Source organism: Anabrus simplex, chromosome 2 (assembly GCF_040414725.1).
Source record: "Anabrus simplex isolate iqAnaSimp1 chromosome 2, ASM4041472v1, whole genome shotgun sequence".
In the NCBI taxonomy this organism is placed as follows: domain Eukaryota; kingdom Metazoa; phylum Arthropoda; class Insecta; order Orthoptera; family Tettigoniidae; genus Anabrus; species Anabrus simplex.
In genome coordinates, this window is record NC_090266.1 from 119,333,516 (window position 1) to 119,354,293 (window position 20,778).

The window sequence follows — 20,778 nt, forward strand, 5'->3', positions numbered from 1 at the left end:
TGACGGCAACAGTGTTCTCGTGTATCAAATGGGAAATATAGTTCTGTTACTATGGGCTATTTATTATTATTATTAATATTATTATTATTATTTCTTTATTTATTTCTTAATCCGTTTACCCTCCAGGGTTGGTTTTTCCGTCGGACTCAGCGAGAAATCCCACCTCTACCGCATCAAGGTGAGTGTCCTGGAGCGTGAAACTTTAGGTCGGGGGAATACAACTGGAAAGGATGACCAGTCCCAGGCGGGCCTCACCTGTTGTGATGATCGGGTGCCCTGTTGGGGGGATGAGAAGTTTGGAAGTGATAGGCAAGGAAGAGGGAAGGAAGTGGCCGTGGCCTTATAGTAGGTACCATCACTGCATTTGTCTGAAGGAGATGTGGAAAACCATGGAAAACCACTTCGAGGATGGCTCGAACCCACCTCTAATCAGTTTACCTCCTGAGGTTCATCTTCCTTTACACGTTAGTATAGGGAAATGAACACGACGAAAATTATTCTGATGGACTTCTTATCCATATGTGGCGGGGAGGTGTGACCAGTCTTAAGGGTAATAATGGATATGAACAACGTTGTCAAATACGTATTACAACTAGGCCGTCGATATACCTTCCAGTATCTCTACAAAATGTGTTGTCTCGTAATCTGTATGTGCCTTTCCAAAAGCTTCAATAGTTAGGAGCCTCCATATTCCGTTCAATGTGTAGAGAACCACGCTGAACATTCAATCATTTCCTGAATTATGTCAATTTATGATATATCAACTTCTCCCATTTCACCACAGATATCAAAGTTGATAAAACTGAAAAAAAGGGCCCCGCTCGGAATTTCGAACATTAACATTCCTCCCATAATACATCTACCAAGACACGGAAAGGAGATAATGATCATACTGCCTCGGTTACCGAGTGCATACATGTTTATCTGTTGCCATTAACGTCACCTGCTCATCAATTTTGACGTACCATTTTACCCTAGCAAATGGCAGAGAAATGGATCTCTGTTTGATGATCTCTCGCTGAGATTTAATTATTATTTTAAATAAGCACCAAGTATGTCACTAAAGATAACTATTCATGGCGATATGGAGTGCCGAATTAAATTGTTCCGACCTTAAAAAGTCGGATTAACTCTGCCGAATTTGTACCCGTAGTCTTGGGGTCCTGAGGTGTACTATATAAAAGTTGAACTGTGCAAAGTACCGCGAGTGTAATCGCTGCAATACACTTTCTGAACATTTCTAGTTGTCATAACTGAAAGTGTAAACGAATAACCAGATTATTAGGCCCTCCTTCAAGCAAAGTGATTGTATGCCAACGGCTTGAATATCCTACACACATCGGCGGAAACAAATATCCAAACACCAAAAAAAAAGGGGTTGTGCTAGATTAACGAACGTTGGTGTATGTGTTGTCTTCATCATTATTTCATCCCCATCATGACGCGCTGGTCGCCTACGGGAGTCAATTAGAAAGACCTGCACCTGGCGAACCGAACCCGTCCTGGGATATCCCGGCATTTCAACGAACGTTGGTAGGTTTCTTTATCCAACTGAGAGACGACGTTGTTTCAAATTTCCCGCAAATCGCATTAGCGTGGCGCTAGTAGTGGTCCCATGACTTTATACATCAAGTTTGCTTTAAATACGGGCTGTACGGTGCAAGACGTTTGTTAGCAGTGAGATTAGAAGAAGTGACGACCGGACGAGTTGACCGTGCGGTTAGGAGCGCGCAGCTGTGAGCTCGCATCCGGGAGATAGTGGGTTCGAACTCCACTGTCGGCAGCCCTGAAAATGGTTTTTGGTGATTTCCCATTTTCACACCAGGCAAATGCTGGGGATGTACCTTAATTAAGGCCACGACCGATTCCTTCCCATTCCTAGGCCGTACATGCCCCATCTTCGCCATGACTTATCTGTGTCGGTGCGATGTAAAGCAACTAGCAGTAGTAATAATAATAATTTCGTGTGGCTATTTCTAGCCGAGTGCAGCCCTTGTAAGGCAGACCCTCCGATGAGGGTGGGCGGCATCTGCCATCTGCGTGTTATTGTGGTGTAGGATAGTGTGGTGTGTGGTGTGTGAGTTTCAGGGATGTTGGGGTCGGCACAAACACCCAACCCCCGGGCCATTGGAATTAACCAATGTAGGTTAAAATCCCCGACCCGGCCGGGAATCGAACCCGGGACCCTCTGAACCGAAGGCCAGTATGCTGACCATTCAGCCAACGAGTCGGACACTAGCAGTAGTAGTAGAAGTAGTGACGGTGAGTGGGTCAAGGATGCCTTTAAGACAACGAAGAGGCCAGTATCAATAGCTCACTACGGTTGAACGAGGCCGTATAATAGGGCTACGTGAAGGTGGATTTACCGTTCTCACTATTGCAGAACGATTTGCCCCCGGACGTCCCCGTGGCACCACCGAGAGGTAGGACTGCCTATTCGCCGTATGGCTGTGGCACAGCGGACTGCGTCTGCAGCAGCCAATCGAGGGACACTTGGCACAACAGTGACGCAACGAACTGTTCGAAATCGGTTACTTGAAGGGCATCTCCGAGCCAGACGCCCAGCGGCGTGCATTCCACTTAACCCAAACTACCGCCGTCTGCGACTTCAGTGGTGTCAAGCGAGAGCTCATTGGAGGACGGAGTGGAGGTCCGTTGTGTTTTCCGACGAAATCCTGTTCTGCCTTAGTGCCAGTGATCGCCGTGTGTTCGTTAGAAGTAGGCCAGGTGAGCGCCTGCACTCCACCTGTCTGTGGGGTCGACACACTGGAGTTCTGGTCTGGGGAATGATTTTCTATGATAGCAGGATCACTCTTGTGGTTATCCCACTCACCCTGACTGCAGATGTGTACGGCCGTCTGGTGATTCGACCTGTTGTGCTGCCCTTCACATACAGCATCTTGGGAGTGTTTTCCAGCAGGATAATGCACTACCCCAACACCGCTCTTGCAACCCAACGTGCTCTACAGAGTGTCAACATATTGCCTTGGCCTGCCCGATCCCCCGATCTGACTCCAATCGAGCACGTATGGACAACAACTCCAGCGGAATCCACAACTGGCATTAACCTTCTCTGTATTAACCGACCAACTCAACAGGCATGGAACTCCATCACACAAGTTGACATCCGGCACCTGTACGACACAATGCATGCATGCACGTTAGCATACCTGCATTCAACAGGCAGGTGATTACACCGGTTTTTAATGGACCAGCATGGCACATTTGCGATGACTTTTCTCGCGCGGATATTAACCTGTAGTATTGTATCATTAATCAATTAAGTATGTTACCTCGACAAATATACTGCCAAAATTTCCGTATTCTACATTCCTTATTTTATGGTGTTTGGATATTTTTTTCCACCTGTGTATATAAACGTAATTTGTAGAGTTAAGACACCGATAACGACAACGAAATAACGATATTATTTAGCGTATCATCCACTGGCCGACCTGCAGTCTAGGGGTTCCACGCATTCCTGTTACTTGGAGGTTTCCAAAGGATATCAGGGCTGGTTCAAAGTTCCCTCAGCCTGCGTGAGAACAATTGAGCCATCTGATGATGAGATAGCGGGTTCGATCATGAAAGCCAAGGATTACGGCCAAGAATATTCGTTGCAATGACCCCGCGCCATCTCGTAATCTGCAGACCTTCGGACTGAGCAGCGGTCAATTGGTAGACCAAGGCCTATCATAGCTCTAGCACCATCGCTTTTATGCTTCTACCACTCATCGCTATGGATTTTGAAATACATCTGAGGTCGGAATTTTGTCCTAGAAGAGAACTCTGACGTACCGGAAGCCAACGTGTCTTCATCAAATGCCACCAACCTCAGCTGGGATCGAACGAATGAACTTGGGAACAAAAGGATAACTTCTAACACACCGTATCACTGTCATCGCCTGGTGGTAGTGAATGTTTTTTGGTTTCCCGTAGGAAAGTGTCAGAACTAGCAGTGTTTTAGTTGTTTCTTGAGCAGCATTAGTTGTTATTGCACATTCATTCCAGTTTTCACACGGCTGAGTAAGTAGTTGGTACTTATTATGCTGTTTGCAAAAATAGGACGCCACCAATGTTGGTGTGTGCTTAGCTTGTTTACATTGCGGTAGTTGACGGTGAATAACATATTCCTCTGCTACAACAAACATATGTATTCGTAGGTCTCTCGTGATACATTGTTATCTGGCCATGCCATCCGTACACGCAAGGGACCCGCATTTCTCTATCAAGATATTTTCTGTTCACATGATGGATGGCAAAATTACGCTAACATGAACATAGAAATATCTGCTCTGGTGGGAGAATATTGGCACTCATTCAGTTTACGGGTTCGGGAAATCGTGTTCAACAGCCCTGTTTACTTAAGATGGAATTAACTGAACTGCTGTGCCAAAAACCGCGAATGTGTCCATGCTGTTCCTATCCACTTCTTCCGTTAAGACTGGTCACGCTAACCAGCCACATATTGATATGAAGTCCATCAGAACAGTTTTTGTTGAGTTCACTTTTCTATGTCCGGGTGGGAAAGAAAATGAACCTTACCGTGCCGTACTGTGGAAATGTGTGTTTGCATGACATATTTTCCCACTCCCAGAGTATGATGTGCACATGTGCATATGAACGCAACGAAAGTTGTGATGGACTGCACATCAATATGTGGCTGGGAGGCGGGACCAGTCTTAAGATAAATATGATGATGATGCTTCTTGTTTACAGGGACCTAACATCTAAGGTCATCGGCCCTTAAGGGAAATAATGGATAGGGAGATCTTTGTCACATTTGCGGTGTTGGTACAGCAGTGATGATATCAGACTGAACCTTTTCCAATATTATGATTCTAGCAGCAGGACCACTGACCCATTCCTAATGGAAAATTCATTCCATTAAGCTCACTTTACAAGATACAGTGGTTAAAATCCGATAAACAAACATCTCTCACTGTTATCAACACTCTAAGTGAAGACATTTCTGCACCTTAATCTTCTAACGAAAGGTGAATTTTTGTGAAAACAACTGCATAAGTCAACTTAGAATCGTTAGTTTGTGTTTATACGTTCTTGTGCATTACACCATGGAAGCAAAATAATTCATAATTTGCCCATATACTTAGTTTTAACTATATTTCTGTTATTTAGATTGACACCTTCGCGTGTCGTATAAATAGACATGATAAAGTATGTTTTGTGCTTTGGCCGTGTCAAAAAATCAAGGATAAATTATTGACGATTCGCGGAGACTTTGCTTCGCGTATTCAGAAGAGAGATTTTTGCTGGACAAAGCGGAGGCGGGACAGGTTTTTCTCCGGGTACTCCGGTTTTCCCTGTCACCTTTCATTCCAGCAACACTCTCCATTCTCATTTCATTGCATCTATCATTCATTAATAAATCACTTTGGGAGTGACGACCCCATCGTACTAACAGCCTATATCTGCTTCATTTATTACATCCCTGACCCGGTCATTGACTGGAAAACAGATTGTAGGTTTTCATTTTTCAGTCAGAAGAGAAACGATGTCTGTCCGCGAGGCAGATGACGGTTTGCGATTGGAATACTTTACCATTTGTCTATTATGAGTAGCCTAGTACTCTCGTTCCTAGCGGGATGTGATGATGTTACCTTAGCTCCAATTAAGATGCTTCCTGTTCATTACGGTGATGAAGTTGCTTGTTGTTTAAAGGGGCTTAACATCTAGGTCATCGGCCCCTATTTTTCATTACGTATGTGCGTTGCGAAACAGAGAGCAAAGCCATCAGATTAGTCAAAGTCAATTCGTGATTGTGATGTTTGATAGGGAATGTACCTAAAATGATTTTCATTGATCATTTGTGGAAATACGATCCTTCGTTGCTCAGGTGGTAGGGCGCCGGCCTCTCACACCACTGGGTTCCTTGGTTCAAATCCCTTTCACTCCATGTGAGACTTATGCTGGATAAGGTGGAGGCGGAACAGGTTTTTCTCCGGGTACAACTATTTTCCGTCATCTTTCAGTCCAGCAACAGCCTCCATTATCATTTCATTTCATCTGTCCGTCATTAACAATTGGCCCAGAGGAGTGCGATAGGCTTCGGCAGCCGGCACAATTGCTATCCTCACCGCTAAAAGGGGGCTCCATTCATTCTATTCTTGGACCAGGCGAATGACAGGAAAACGCTGTGGATTTTCATTTCTTCATATTTGGAACTACACGAGTCTACGTTCTGTCTAAAACGAGTTAATGATACTATATCGATAGGAAGGATTAATGACTGCATTTTCTGTTTAAAGAGAGATGAGTTGGTGTTTTTCGTATGTATTCTCCGGCAACATAAAATCTTTAACTCCTGTTAAAACCAAGCGTTCCTTGACGTGTGGTTTTAGCAGTGAATCACCTGCCTAGCGTTCGATTATTTGGGCTATCACTCGTTATAATGAGGGGTCAGTTGCCTAAAGGGAGCACATGTCCTTCAGTACCAATTGACGAAGAAAAGATTCAGGACATAGAGGAAGGCAATCAACTTTTAGTCACTGAGCGAGCAATACTGCGTATCTGAATATACACTTTCTATCCATTACTTTTCCGTAAGACGGATCTCACCGCCCCGCCTCCGAACGCCGCTGCGCGAACAATTTCGAATATCTGACAATATTCTTCCTATCGATGTTTTTTCCTTAAGACTGGTCACGTCTCCCAGCCACATATGGAAATGAAGTCCATCAGAACAATTTTCGTTGTGTTCATTTTCCTATGCGGAGTGTAAAGGAAAATGAACCTTAAAATACATTATACTGTAGGAATGCACAGTTACGACATACAAACATACATTCCTACAATAAGGTACGGTGAGGTTCAAACCTGCAGGCATGCAGAGGAAAGTGGACACAGCGCAAATTGTCCTGATGGACTGCATATCCATATGTGGCTGGGAGGTGTGACCAGTCTTAAGAAGGAAAACAATGGATAGGAAAAACGTTGTGATATATGAGGTTTTGTTTTATAAACGACGATATCGTCCCTGTCCTGCCAAAACGGCGAATGTTACAATGCTCTTCCTATGCATTATTTCCCTTAGGACTGGTCACGCCTTCAAGCCATATATTGATATGCAGTCCATCAGAGCAATTTTCGTTGAGTTCAGTTTCCTACGTGCGTGTGTAAAGGAAAATGAACTTTACTGTACCATACTGAAGGAATGTATGTACACACCCGCAAAGGAAAATGAACTCAACGAAAACTGTTCTGATGGAATGCTTATCCATATGTGGCTGGAAGGCGTGACCAGTCTTAAGGGAAATAATGGATAGGAAGAGCATTGTCACATTCGCCGTTTTGGCAGAACACGGACGATATGGATACGCACTCGTTGTGTTCATTTTCTATGCTAAATTATAAAGGAGAATGCGTATGTACGTCATACACACATAGATTCGTACAATGCGACACCGTAAGGTTCATTTCTTTTAGACATAAGCATAGGAAAAACAAAATGAAAATTGTTCTGATGGACTGCATATACAGTACATATGAGGCTGGATAGGAAGAGCATTGTCAGGTACGCGGTATTTGTTGCGCAGCGACGATTTGAATGTGCTCAAATACGCCAGCCTCGTATCGGTAGATTTCCCGGCACGTAAAAGAACACCTGCGTGACAGAATTTCGGCACCTCGGCATGTCCAAAGGCAGTAAAAGTAGTTCAGGAGGTAATGCCGTTATTATTAATATTATATTTATTATCATTATTTATACGATCTAGATAAGACGATCGTTCTTCTTTGTTTTTCATAGTGTATAGTGCATGAATCATTTAATGAAAGGAATAAAAAAACGGAGACTTTTGTCTTAATGTTAGAGTGTGCTGGGAGCATGCAATCTAATATCTTGTAGCTTGGACGGAGGTGCAGCGACCGTGATATCATAATTACCATTTCCAAGACTAAAGTGAAGTCAGTAATGATGAAACTTTGGAGGATTGAATATTAGGAAGGGAATATGAAACTGAAACTGGTGGATCATTTACAATATCCTGGATGAGTACTCTTCCATGGCAAGAGATCATCTCATGGATGAAACAAACACATATATAACCCTTAAATGCAGCCAGGATCGATCTCGTTATCTTGTGATCCGAAAAACTACGATTAACAGGCTGCGCATCTGAGATTGGCACAAGTGGCCTTTAAGAAGCAAAGCACACTGAGTAGATTTTTGATTTTTTATCATTCTCACACTGCCCTAGGTGAACGTTTTTGCGTTATTGATATTTGATATCCATTAAGACGTACGATGGCATTTTGGTTACTGATTTTTCAAATTTGTATTTTTTTCTAAGTCTCAAGAAAAGACATTCTATCAGGTAAAATACACATATATAATTTCAGCTATACAGAGTTATTTTAGATAAACAAACACACTGCATACTTTAAAATATAAATAACCTTGTTGTTATTCTCAGAGCCGATATAGGTAATGGATGTAGTAAAGATGTAAAGGAGAGGGCATATAGGTCTCTGGTAAGACCCCCAATAGAATATGGTTCCAGTGTATGGGACCCTCACCAGGATTACTTGATTCAAGAACTGGAAAAAATCCAAAGAGAAGCAGCTCGATTTGTTCTGGGTGATTTCCGACAAAAGGGTAGCGTTACGAAAATATTGCAATGTTTCTGCTGGGAAGACTTGGGAGAAAGGAGACGAGCTGCTCAATTAAGTGGTATGTTCCGAGCTGTCAGTGGAGAGATGGCGTGGAATGACATCAGTAGACGAATGTGTTTGAGTGATGTCTTTAAAAGTAGGAAAGATCACAATATGAAGATAAAGCTGGAATTCAAGAGGACAAATTGGGGAACATATTCGTTCATAGCTAGGGGAGTCAGGGATTGGAATAACTTACCAACGGAGATGTTCAATAAATTTCCAATTTCTTTGCGATCATTTCAGAAAAGGCTAGGAAAACAACATATAGGTAATCTGCCACCTTGGCGACTGCACTAAATGCAGATCAGTAGTGGTTGATTGATGGAAGACTGAAGACGTTTATACCAGTTTCTCTCAGAAGTATGATGTTTGACATAACAGGTTTTGCTTGTCAACCCATGATATCGCTGGCTTACTTCTAAAACCTCGTATCTCCTAATGCTGTTCCTATCCATTATTTTCCTTATGACTGGTCACGTCTCCCAGCCACATATTTATACGCACCCATCAGAACAATTATCGTTGAATTCATTTTCCTATGCTAATATGTGAAGGAAAATGAACCATAAATGCATTATGCTGTAGGAGTGCGTAAATACGTGATGAAAACAACATCCCTGTTATACGGTATGGTAAGGTACATTTTCCTTTACACACCAGCATAGGAAAATGAACACAATGAAGATTGTTCTGATGGACTGCATATCCACATGTGGCTGGGAGGCGTGATCAGCCTTAAGGTATATAATGGGTAGGAAGAGCGTTGGGACATACGAGGTTTTAGAAGTAAGCCGTCGATATGCTATATCTGAATCATTGATAGACTTTCCTGAATTGATATATCGTCGCTGCGGAGCGAATACCGCGAACGTGGGAATGCGCTTGTTTAAAGGAAAATGAACCTTAAATATCTCATACTGTAGGAGTGGGTAAATATGTCGTGCAAATATACATTCCTACTGTACGGTACAGTACGGTTCATTTTCTTTTATACACCCACTTAGGAAAATGAACTCAACGAAATTTTTTCTGATGGAGTGCATATCAATATATGACTGGGAGGCGTGACCAGTCTTAAGGGAAATAATGGATAGGTAGAGCATTGTCATATTCACCGTTTTCGCACAGGAGCGATGATATGGGCGTAAAATTTGATGTTCATAGCCTACTTGAGTTTAACTTCCTGTAATGGTAAACAGTACGACAGAGGGTTTCGTTAATCTTGAAATACAGGTAATGTGCTGTTCTAGATAGTGGTACGCTATGAATATCCTATTGTAACAGAGTTCAGCCGTGTACTTATTGTAGCGTATTGCTTTTATAGTTTTTACATCATCTGCCACCAAAAGCAGGTTCGAATATTTTGTACGCGATTGAACGTTACTCATCAATAACGCAAACAAAACAGCGTCGAGGTTCCAGCCTGGAAAACTCTAGTTCGAGGACAGTACGTGGACATGCCATGCACCATGTAAGACTGTTACTGTTTATAGAGGTGTGGTACTATATTTTGTGTTTTGAACCTTCACCCGCAATGCTAATTAGATCCCCAACAGTCCCACCATCAGCTGTCGTAGGTAGCCTAGCCTAGACGAGGAGTGAAGTAGTTTCACGTTGGTTTCCTCATCAAGTCAGAAATTGTTATTAGATATAGATGTGACAAATGAACTGATATGCATACTACAACCGTCTGTATGTGTGACAAATTCATACCATTTAGCACAGGGACTGGCTGCATAAGGAATGGTGTTACTAGTATTGCTCATACCTCCTTCATTTTCATATCGAAGGCCGGGATGCGAATGAGAGGAAGAAATGAAAGCAAGAAGTGTTTTGTAGTCCAAACCGGAAGTCATGATTCATTGTTAAACTCTAGGTCGTGTCAGGTTTACTTCGGTATATAACCTGTAATTCGACGGCTTACTTCTAAAACCTCGTATGTCCCAACGATCTTCCTACCCATTATATACCTTAAGGCTGATCACGCCTCCCAGCCACATGTGGATATGCAGTCCATCAGAACAATCTTCATTGTGTTCATTTTCCTATGCTGGTGTGTAAAGGAAAATGGACCTTACCATACCGTATAGCAAAGTTGTTTTTATCACGTATTTACGCACTCCTACAGCATAATGCATCTAAGGTTCATTTTCCTTCACATAATAGCATAGGAAAATGAATTCAACGAAAATTGTTCTGATGGGCTGCGTATAAATATGTGGCTGGGAGGCGTGACCAGTCATAAGGAAAAGAATGGATAGGAACAGCATTAGGAGATACGAGGTTTTAGAAGTAAGCCATCGAATTACTGAAAACTGACCTATCATCGAACATTGGTACACTCAGCTCATCTTTACATGGTTGGAAGCACGCCGGTTGTAAGAAAACATTTGAAGGGTCAAATGTAAGAAATGCCCAAGTCCACTTTTTCAGTTCTTCTTCATTTTTACCTTATGCGTGGTGTTTGTCTTCTTGAATAAATTTTGTTATTAGTAGTCCCTTTCTCCGTTAACCTATAGCACCCACGCATATTATTTATACGAATGTCCCAATTAAGTGTTTTCATGTTGATATGATTACACTGAGCACACCAAAAGTGGTCTTATAACGGAATGTCCCAATTAAGTGTTTTCATGTTGATATGATTACACTGAGCACACCTAAAGTGGTCTTATAACGTTCAAGCTGTTTGTGGACACCTGTTATGGTCAAATCAAGAATCGTTTTCCATATTTTTTCTAATCTTGCTTACAGGAAAATATTTGCTGAGATTATTGTAGAGTGTATGACTCCAGAACCCTCAATGATGTCCATTGGACGTGATTTTGCAGTTATTGATGGCAACAGAATGAATAGGGATGGAGTGTTTCATTATAATGTTTATATAAACGCGACAATACAAGGTAGAAAAATGTAGGTTGGCCTGTAAAGGTTTATTCAGGGAGGATTTAAAACCATGCTGGCCAAGGGAAGTGGAGACGATGGTTATGATCAAGAAATTAGCAATATGATGAATAAATCGATGAATTTAACAAACAATTATTGGAAAATAATTAATCGAAGCGTAAAATCGAAATGGACTCTTAATTCCTGCCATTTTGAGGGATGATGAGGGATGAACATCTTCTGCTGTGGAGTCTGCGAGGTTATTTATGCTTTCTATGTAACAAGGCAAGGATGTGAATGTGCAATGTAAACTGCTGCCATGCAAACTGAGTAAAGATAACATTTTGAGCTACTCTGCTTGAATAAACAAACGTACAGTAAGTAGCTTCATTACTATTCGGGCTATGACGAGGTTTTACTTTATACCGATTGACTTCGGCAATAAGCATAGTCACGTTGCAAGCAGTTGAGAGCTGGAGTCATTTGACATTACATTACCCGGCCTTTATCACACAAGTTCTAACGATTCAGGTTTATGTACAAGAACTCACAATGATACAGTGATATTGCTTCATTGCTTTACAAAGGCTAGTAATAGTGCTACGTTATTCTTATGTACGCTGTGTCTTACTAAATAATTTATGTTTCTAAAGTAAATCTTACTTGAAATCTATTGGGGAACTATACCATCCTGTTGAACTCCAGTGAAATGTAAAGCAAGTTCAGAGAGTGCTAGGTGCCTCTTAATCCTGTTATCATGGCCACCATGCTTATAGTTCTACTGAAGATCCGGATGACAGGGGTATGACTTTCCAGTTTAGAAGTCATCGATGTATTGATCAAGATTCCAACCGCGACTGCCTGGTTAGAAACTCGCGATGATGTCACTGAACTTAACCGCCAACAATTTAAAACTCTTGGTATGTAACAATGGATATACTAGAGAGCTCCTGGCTGAGAAAAAGCCTCCTCACGGATTGTAGATTAGATATAATTGATGAGAGAGGGTGAAAACTGTGATTCAGTCCAGTTTCCTTGACGCATTGGAGAGGCGCTGTTTCGGACGTGGGTTCCTGTCAAAAATCATTCTACTAGGTCCCACTCTACCGCCAATAGAAGTGTGTAATAAGGAGTTTCAATTCCCACTATGCGTCTAAACAGATCTACAAAAATTTAAGGAGGACTTAAATAGCGAGGAATAAGCCACAACAGACTGAAAGCTATGCTAAATGACGGAATCAGCTCTTAATTGGAACTTGGGAAAATTATTATGCGTGTCATCAACTATCTGAAATTAGGGGCCTATGTGTGTGAGTTAGAACTTATAACCTGCCTTATTACCATTTCTGTACAATTTTTGAGTTATAATAATAATAATAATAATAATAATAATAATAATAATAATAATAATAATAATAATAATAATAATAATAATAATAATAATAATAATAATAATAATAATAATAATAATAATAATAATAATTTTTTGCTAGTTGTTTTACGTCGCACCGACATAGATAGGTCTTATGGCGACGGGACAGCCCCAGCATTTGCCTTGTGTGAAAAAGGTAAACCACGGAAGAACATCTTCAGGCCTGCCGACAGTGGAGTTCGAATCCACTATCTCCCCTATGCGAGCTCACGGCCAACTCGCCCGGTAATAATAATAATAATAATAATAATAATAATAATAATAATAATAATAATAATAATAATAATAATAATAATAATAATAATAGGGAGCTTCCGTGGCTCAGGCGGCAGCACGCCGGCCTCTCACCGCTGGGTTCCGTGGTTCAAATCCCGGTCACTCCATGTGAGATTTGTGTTGGACAAAGCGGAGGCGAGATAGGTTTTTCTCCGGATACTCCGGTTTTACCTACCATACTTTATTCCAACAACACTTTTCATCTGTCATTCATTAATCATTTCCGCAGAGGAGTACGACAGGTTTCGGCAGCCGGCACAATTTCTGTTCTCGGCGATTGATGGGAGCTTCATTCCTTCCATTCCTGACCTGATCGAATGACTGGAAACAGGCCGTGGATTTTATTTTTCAATAATAATAATAATAATAATAATAATAATAATAATAATAATAATAATAATAATAATAATAATAATAATAATAATAATAATAATAATAATAATAATAATAATGTTGCCATTGATGCTTTCACGGCCCGTACTTCTAGACATGATATAGGTATTCGGGCTTATGCCGTTTCAAGAAAATAAGGTGAAATTCTTTACGTTCCGCACATTGCCAATAATAATAATAATAATAATAATAATAATAATAATAATAATAATAATAATAATAATAATAATCATAATGATGATGATGTCGTCTGTCTAGATTCATAGCTCAAAGGCATCGGACTTATTACTGTTGTTAAATACAGTTAGATTTTCGTAACTGAAATTCATGAGTTCGTTTTGATACATCTATAAACTTACAGGTTCTGTGGCTTATGATCACAAGTTTTAAGTCAATATAGTCCGACTCGTTGGCTGAACGGTCAGCGTACTTGCCTTCGGTTCAGAGGGTCCCGAGTTCGATTCCCGTCCGGTTCGGGCATTTTAACCTTAATTGGTTAATTCCAACGGCACGGGGGCTGGGTGTATGTGTTGTCTTCATCATCATTTATTCCTCATCACGACGAGCAGGTTGCCCACGGGAGTCAAATTGAAAGACCTGCACCTGGCGAGCCGAACCCGTCCTGGGATATCCCGGCACTAAAAGCCATACGACATTTCATTTCATGTCAATATACATCTGTAAAATTTTCCTGCTGTGAAACCAATACATAACTTTCTCTAGTTTTCATTGATGTTTCCTAAATCAGGGTGAAAAACTTCGAAATACCTGTCTTTAAATGATGGTACATCGTTTATTTTAGATTTATGTGGGTGAAGGAGTGAGTAAATCCCTCGTCTGTTTTCAGTGACTGCTTTCCATTCAATAAGAACTAAACTAAAATATTCGATTGTCGTGTTAAATTGCAATGTCAAGTTATCATTTACGGTGATTTATTTACTGCTTTCCGTATGCATGCGAGAGATAATAGCCGAGACTGTATTTCAGATTACCGCGGAGCAGGGAGCAAGTGACACTGCTATCTGTCGAGTGAAAAATACGGCTGACGGACAAGAGAAATATGCAGCTAAACGTTTCGTGACTGGATTGGATCTGCGACGCTAGGCATTGCGGATAAACGAATGTGAATGGACGTTTATGAAAGCATTTTCCTTTACACACATGCGTAGGAAAATGAATACAACGAAAATTGTTCTAATGGACTGCATATCATCGCTTAAGAAACAATACCACCTATCTGACAATGCTCTTCCTATCCATATTACACACACGGCTGTCTCGGTTCTCTCATATTGCTAATGTGTAACAGCTTATGTAACTAAATGGAGGCAATCATGTTATTATTACGCCAAAATTAATTTCTAATATTGTAATGTACATAAAAAACCAAACCAAACCCCATGGCACTACAGCCCTTGAAGGGCTTGAACCGCTGCTCAGCCCGAAGGCCTGCAGATTATGAGGTGTCGTGTGGTCAGCACGACGAATCCTCCCGGCCGTTATTCTTGGCTTTCTAGACCGGGGCCACTATCTCACCGTCAGATAGCTCCTCAATTCTAATCACGTAGGCTGAGTGGACCTCGAACCAGCCCTCAGGTACAGGTAAAAATCCCTGACCTGGCCGGGAATCGAACCCGGGGCCTCCGGGTAAGAGGCAGGCAAGCTACCCCTACACCGCGGGGCCGGCTTGTAATGTACATCTTCTTCTTCTTAATCTGTTTACCCTCCAGGGTTGGCTTTTCCCTCGGACTCGGCGAGGGATCCCACCTCTACCGCCTCAAGGGCAGTGTCCTGGAGTTTCAGACTTTGGGTCGGGGATACAACTGGGGAGAATGACCAGTACCTCGCCCAGGCGGCCTCACCTGCTATGCTGAACAGGGGCCTTGTGGAGGGATGGGAAGATTGGAAGGGATAGACAAGGAAGAGGGAAGGAAGCGGCCGTGGCCTTAAGTGAGGTACCATCCCGGCATTTGCCTGGAGGAGAAGTGGGAAACCACAGAAAACCACTTCCAGGATGGCTGAGGTGGGAATCGCACCCACCTCTACTCAGTTGACCTCCCGAGGCTGGGGCTCGTACCACTTTTCAAATTTCGTGGCAGAGCCGGGAATCGAACCCGGACCTCCGGGGGTGGCAGCTAATCACGCTAACCACCACACCATAGAGACGGACTGTAATGTACATACCTGGGTTAATATACTTAAGGTAGGCATTTCGATCATTTATTTGTTAAAACTGTTTATATTACTGGTAAGAATCAGGCAGCCTTTTCTGGGACATTTAAACTTAGCCTACTTGGGTAAAACCATGGACATGAATATACAGGTAAAAACAGTCACGTTCATGTGATGAATACAGATCGCAGAAGTTGGAGTGATGGAACGGAATATTTTTCTTCCTGTGTGAATTAGAAAAGGCGAATAGCGAGGACATAAATTCGTATTTAGTTTTAGTCTGAAGATGAATGAATACTCGGATTCGGAAGATAGGTGGACTGCTGGATGAATGGCTACTCGGATTCGGAAGATAGGTGGACTGCTGGATGAATGGCTACTCGGATTCGGAAGATAGGGGGGTTGCTGCATGAATGGTTACTCGGATTCGGAAGATAGGTGGATTGCTGCATGAATGGTTACTCGGATTCGGAAGATAGGGGATTGTTGATTATGATTCCGAGGACCCATGATGTTACTCATTTTCTTCTGTGGATACTTATTCTGTGATGACTCTCAGTCCGTACTCATTGATTGTGGACCATGATTGTTGTCTGTATCGTGCGGTCAGTCCAATATTTATGAAGTCTTAGTTAGTGTATTTATTGTACCAGTGTTGTAAAGTAAGACATAAACTTTGGACTGTCTCAATTCGGACACTCAGTCTATCGAGCTATTTGAGAATAGCTCAAAAAATATTACCAAATGCATCAAGTTGGTTGGTACTAAATGCCTGCGGTGATTAGACGTATCATGCACGAGAGAGGATAATACGGCGCGAGTTTGGACACTTGTAAGGATTCTGTGCTTACTAACTACTCTATTGTAAAGTTTTCTGAGTTTACGAGTTCCCTAGTTGTAAATTTTTGAGCTTCTCAGCTCTTTAGGTAAAGTGTTCTTTGTTAATCAGCTGTTGTTGTTGTTGTTAAAATACTCATGAAAAGAAAGAAAATATCATTTTTCATCGATTTTGTTAGCAATAATTATACTTTGGTTTATGCTTTGCCCAGCCATTCATCCCTCACGCTTGTTTGCCAATCTGCTCCGAGGAAATAACTGTAATAATAATAATAGAAATAATAATGCTGATTTTAAAGTCCCTCTGCCCACTTAGGTGCAGATGTCATGGGAGTTAGGCCCCTTAAGAACAACAACCATCATTATAATCATATCTGGCTCCATGGTTAGCGTGCCGGCCTTTGGTTCAGAGGGTCCCGGGTTCGATTACCGGCCGGGTTGGAGATTTTATCCTTAAATAGTTAATTCCCTTTTGCTCTGGGACGGGGGGTTTGTGTTGTCCCCAACATCCCTGCAACTCACGCACCACACATAACACCATTCTCCACCACAATAACACGCAGTTACCTACACATGGCAGATGCCGCACACCCTCATCGGAGGGTCTGCCTTGCAAGGGTTGCACCCGGCTAGAAATAGCTACACGAAGTTATTAAAATTATCATAATCATAATCCTCCAGCCACTGTTGATGTTACGAAGGCTTGCTTCAGTTTTTACTCCTGATGATGATGCTTGTTGTTTAAAGGGGCCTAACATCTAGGTCATCGGCCCCTAATGGTAAGAAATGAGACGAAATGAAATGAAAAATTAAAAGCCCAAAAATCCTCCACTTACCACCAATTCAAAACGTGAGGACGAAGAATGAATGGATAGATGGATGGATATGAATTTAAAACGATCAGTGGAACCGACCCACAGTGCCCTACACGCACAGAAGCTGGCGTATAACAATAGTATTAGTGACCGAGGGATTGCTTCTATACCACGATACTGAATCGATGATACTTGTAATCGAAAGGGGTCCAAAATCCAAGTCATCGGTCCCTCATAATGGTACTTATCGCTAGAAAAGTAGAACCATGGTATTTGGCATACTGCGGTACTAATCAAAAGTAGCGTAGACTCGCGGTATTCCACACATTATAGTACTACTCACAGGTAATGAAATTCGTACATGTACTACAGACCTACGGTGTTTCGCACATTGCGGCGCCATTTACAGGCAACGCAAACCTATGGTGTTTATCACATAAGGCTACTAACCACAGGGACTCGTACTATCCCGTGGTGTTCCTCATATAGTGGGTTCTAATCATAGGCAAGCCAGACAATGGGTCCCGTCATCCCATGGTTTCGCTCATATAGTGCTACTAATCACCTTTTTTGGTACCTAACATAGTGGTACTACACGCAAGTAAAAGCGACCCATGGTGTTCCCCGCACGATGGTACTAATCAAAAGTAGTTTCATGGTTCTAATATAATCATCCCTTGGTCGCCCCTTTTAGTCGCCTCTTACGACAGGCAGGGGATACCGTGGGTATATTCTTCGTGTTGGGGTTGTGCGTTTGGTCCGCGAGAGGTATTTTATTTCACTCAAGTCAGCCGGCAAGCCGGTTAGGACCCCACTATCCGCCACCTGGGACGCGCCACGTGGGAGTATCACCTCCCCCCTGCTCCGCGTTTTTACTCCTAAAGTGGGGCGGGCTCTTTAAGGTCGTTGTAAACCATTTGATGTGCTTGAACACTCTCGAATGTAATCCGATGGTGTCTGAGTTGGCTTAAGAACAATAAATCAGCATCTACCGAGCGGCTTCAAAACAAACCTTAGTAATTATATTATGCATGCATACAAACATACGCACACATATCTTCATTATAAAACGTTATGGCTTTTAGCGTTCAGTCTGCAAGGCTCTGTGAATTTACTAAATGCCGCCACAATCCTCTATTTATAACTAGTTCTGTGGACTCGTTCAGTTCTCTAACTCTTTCTTTAAATCGTTAGAAACTTAGTCTAACGATCGTACACTTGGTCTCCCTGTACTTCTCTTACCCTCCATAACAGAGTCCAGAACTGTTCTAGGTAACCTATTCTCCTTCATTCGCCTCACATGACCCGACCACCGAAGCCGGTTCATGCGTAGTGTTTCATCCATCATAGAAAAAAAGAATATTCTCCTCAGTACTTCACGAGAAATTGATTTGCCTCAATATCACCCAGGAAACACTGTTGTGTGTAAGTATTATGTTGATCACTAGAGGCGCTGTACCCTTCCCGCAACAAGGACCACGCCATTAACTATTCTGTTTCACGGACAGGGGCTGGTAACGCGGACGGAGATTGACCATGAAATCCCGGTACAAGACAAGGTATATGACAAAGCGTGTAGGAACCTAATACCTAGTCTAGATATTCTGATGAACTAAATTACCGAATTACAATCACTGTCAATTTCGAGCATGCAGGCAGGTATAGTCATATTGAAACAGGAAATCAATCTGGGTGAGCACAACGTTTCTTGGTCACCGACAAACTTTAAGTACTTTCTTCCGTACTGTAGGAATATATAATTGCATGGCGTATTTAGGCACTCTTACAGTATTATTTATTCAAGGCTCACTTTCCTTTACACCTCGGCATAGGAAAATGAACCCAACGAAAATAACATTCCTGATGGACCGCATATCAATATGTGGGTGGGATAACGCGGTATTGCTCCTGCAGAGACAATATTTTGTAATTACGTAAAAATCACGGAATATCTCATTCAGACTAATATGGAACAGCCCAGAATCTTCCACATTGAATTTTGTTCGTTGGAATATTCAGTTTCTTCTGAGAAAAATGTCAGTGCTCGAATCGTTTTTATACACATTTGAAAAAAAAACCCAGTTTATTGTTGAAATTTACTACTGCGAAATGAGAGATAAAATACCCGTAGAAATTAGGGTTGCGTTTCAATATCGTACACTTTCACAGTTACCCATTACAGTACAAACCTACCATTCCCCGCCGATCACAAACTTCAGTACACACACAAGAGCATTTATGGGTACTCCAAGAATGCTGTAAAGTTCCTGTATAATTATATCAACAACAGACACATATAGCTTATTTGACAAACTAGCAATTGTCATTGGAAGAAAAAAGCACACTATACCAACGTGCACATGCCCCAGATTACGAGTAGCTTTCTCCAATGTGTGAATCCCAGGACACTTTGAGGAGAAGGCAGGAATTCCGAAAGTTTCTAAATGCTCGAGGCTATCTTCTAATGAAGAGGGTAACTAGGAACTGCGAGAAGATGAGAAATGCATCGTCAGAAAGCGATGTGAAGACAAAATAATTCTTGTTGGCATTTGGTGTAGTTCATCTACTCCTTATGAACGTGTTTTACTCAGGAGTTTCCATCTATGTAGAGGTATGTTACGTCATTGAATTCAATTCTTCTGTGCTCAAGTATATTACGTATTGATGGTAACATTTTACTAAATTAAACTGAGGTCACTTCAGTCTGTTCAGTTTTAACGTACAAGCAATGCTGCATAATTTGCTGTTGAAAATAGTAAGGTAATTCGTTAGTAAATAGCACGTTGGTAGATATCCTCAGAATTTGTTTTTCGACTTTCTAAATGTATAACTAAACCCAAACCCCATGATGCAACAGCTCCGAAGGGCCATGGCCTACCAGCCCCACCGCTACTCAGCCCGAAGGCCTGCAGATTACGAGGTGTCGTGTGGTCAGCACGACGAATCCTCTCGGCCGCTATTCTTGGCTTTATAGACCGGGCCCGCCATCTCACTGTCAGATGGCTCCTCATTTTTAATCACGTAGGCTGAGTAGACCTCGTACCAACCCTCAGATCCAGGTAAAAATCCATGACCTGGCCAGCAATCGAACCCGAGGCCTCCGGGTAAGAGGCAGGCACGCTACCCCTACATATCGGGGCCGGCATTTGTAAATGTAGAACTGAAAAATAAATTGTTATCCGTAGTCTTTGCACAGGTAGCTGCTAAATATTTTCAATATAACCCTATTCATTTTAATATCACAATTTATAAAAGTGTTAAATTATATGTTGGTTGTAAGTACTGTAAAGG

General features: G+C 41.9%; 1 protein-coding gene across 1 annotated transcript in view; it reads right to left on the minus strand.

Moving 5' to 3' along the window:
* Tk (Tachykinin) overlaps positions 1 to 20,778 on the minus strand; it is a 1,255,732-nt gene that overhangs the window by 453,832 nt on the left and 781,122 nt on the right. The gene's annotated exons all lie outside the window — the stretch shown is intronic.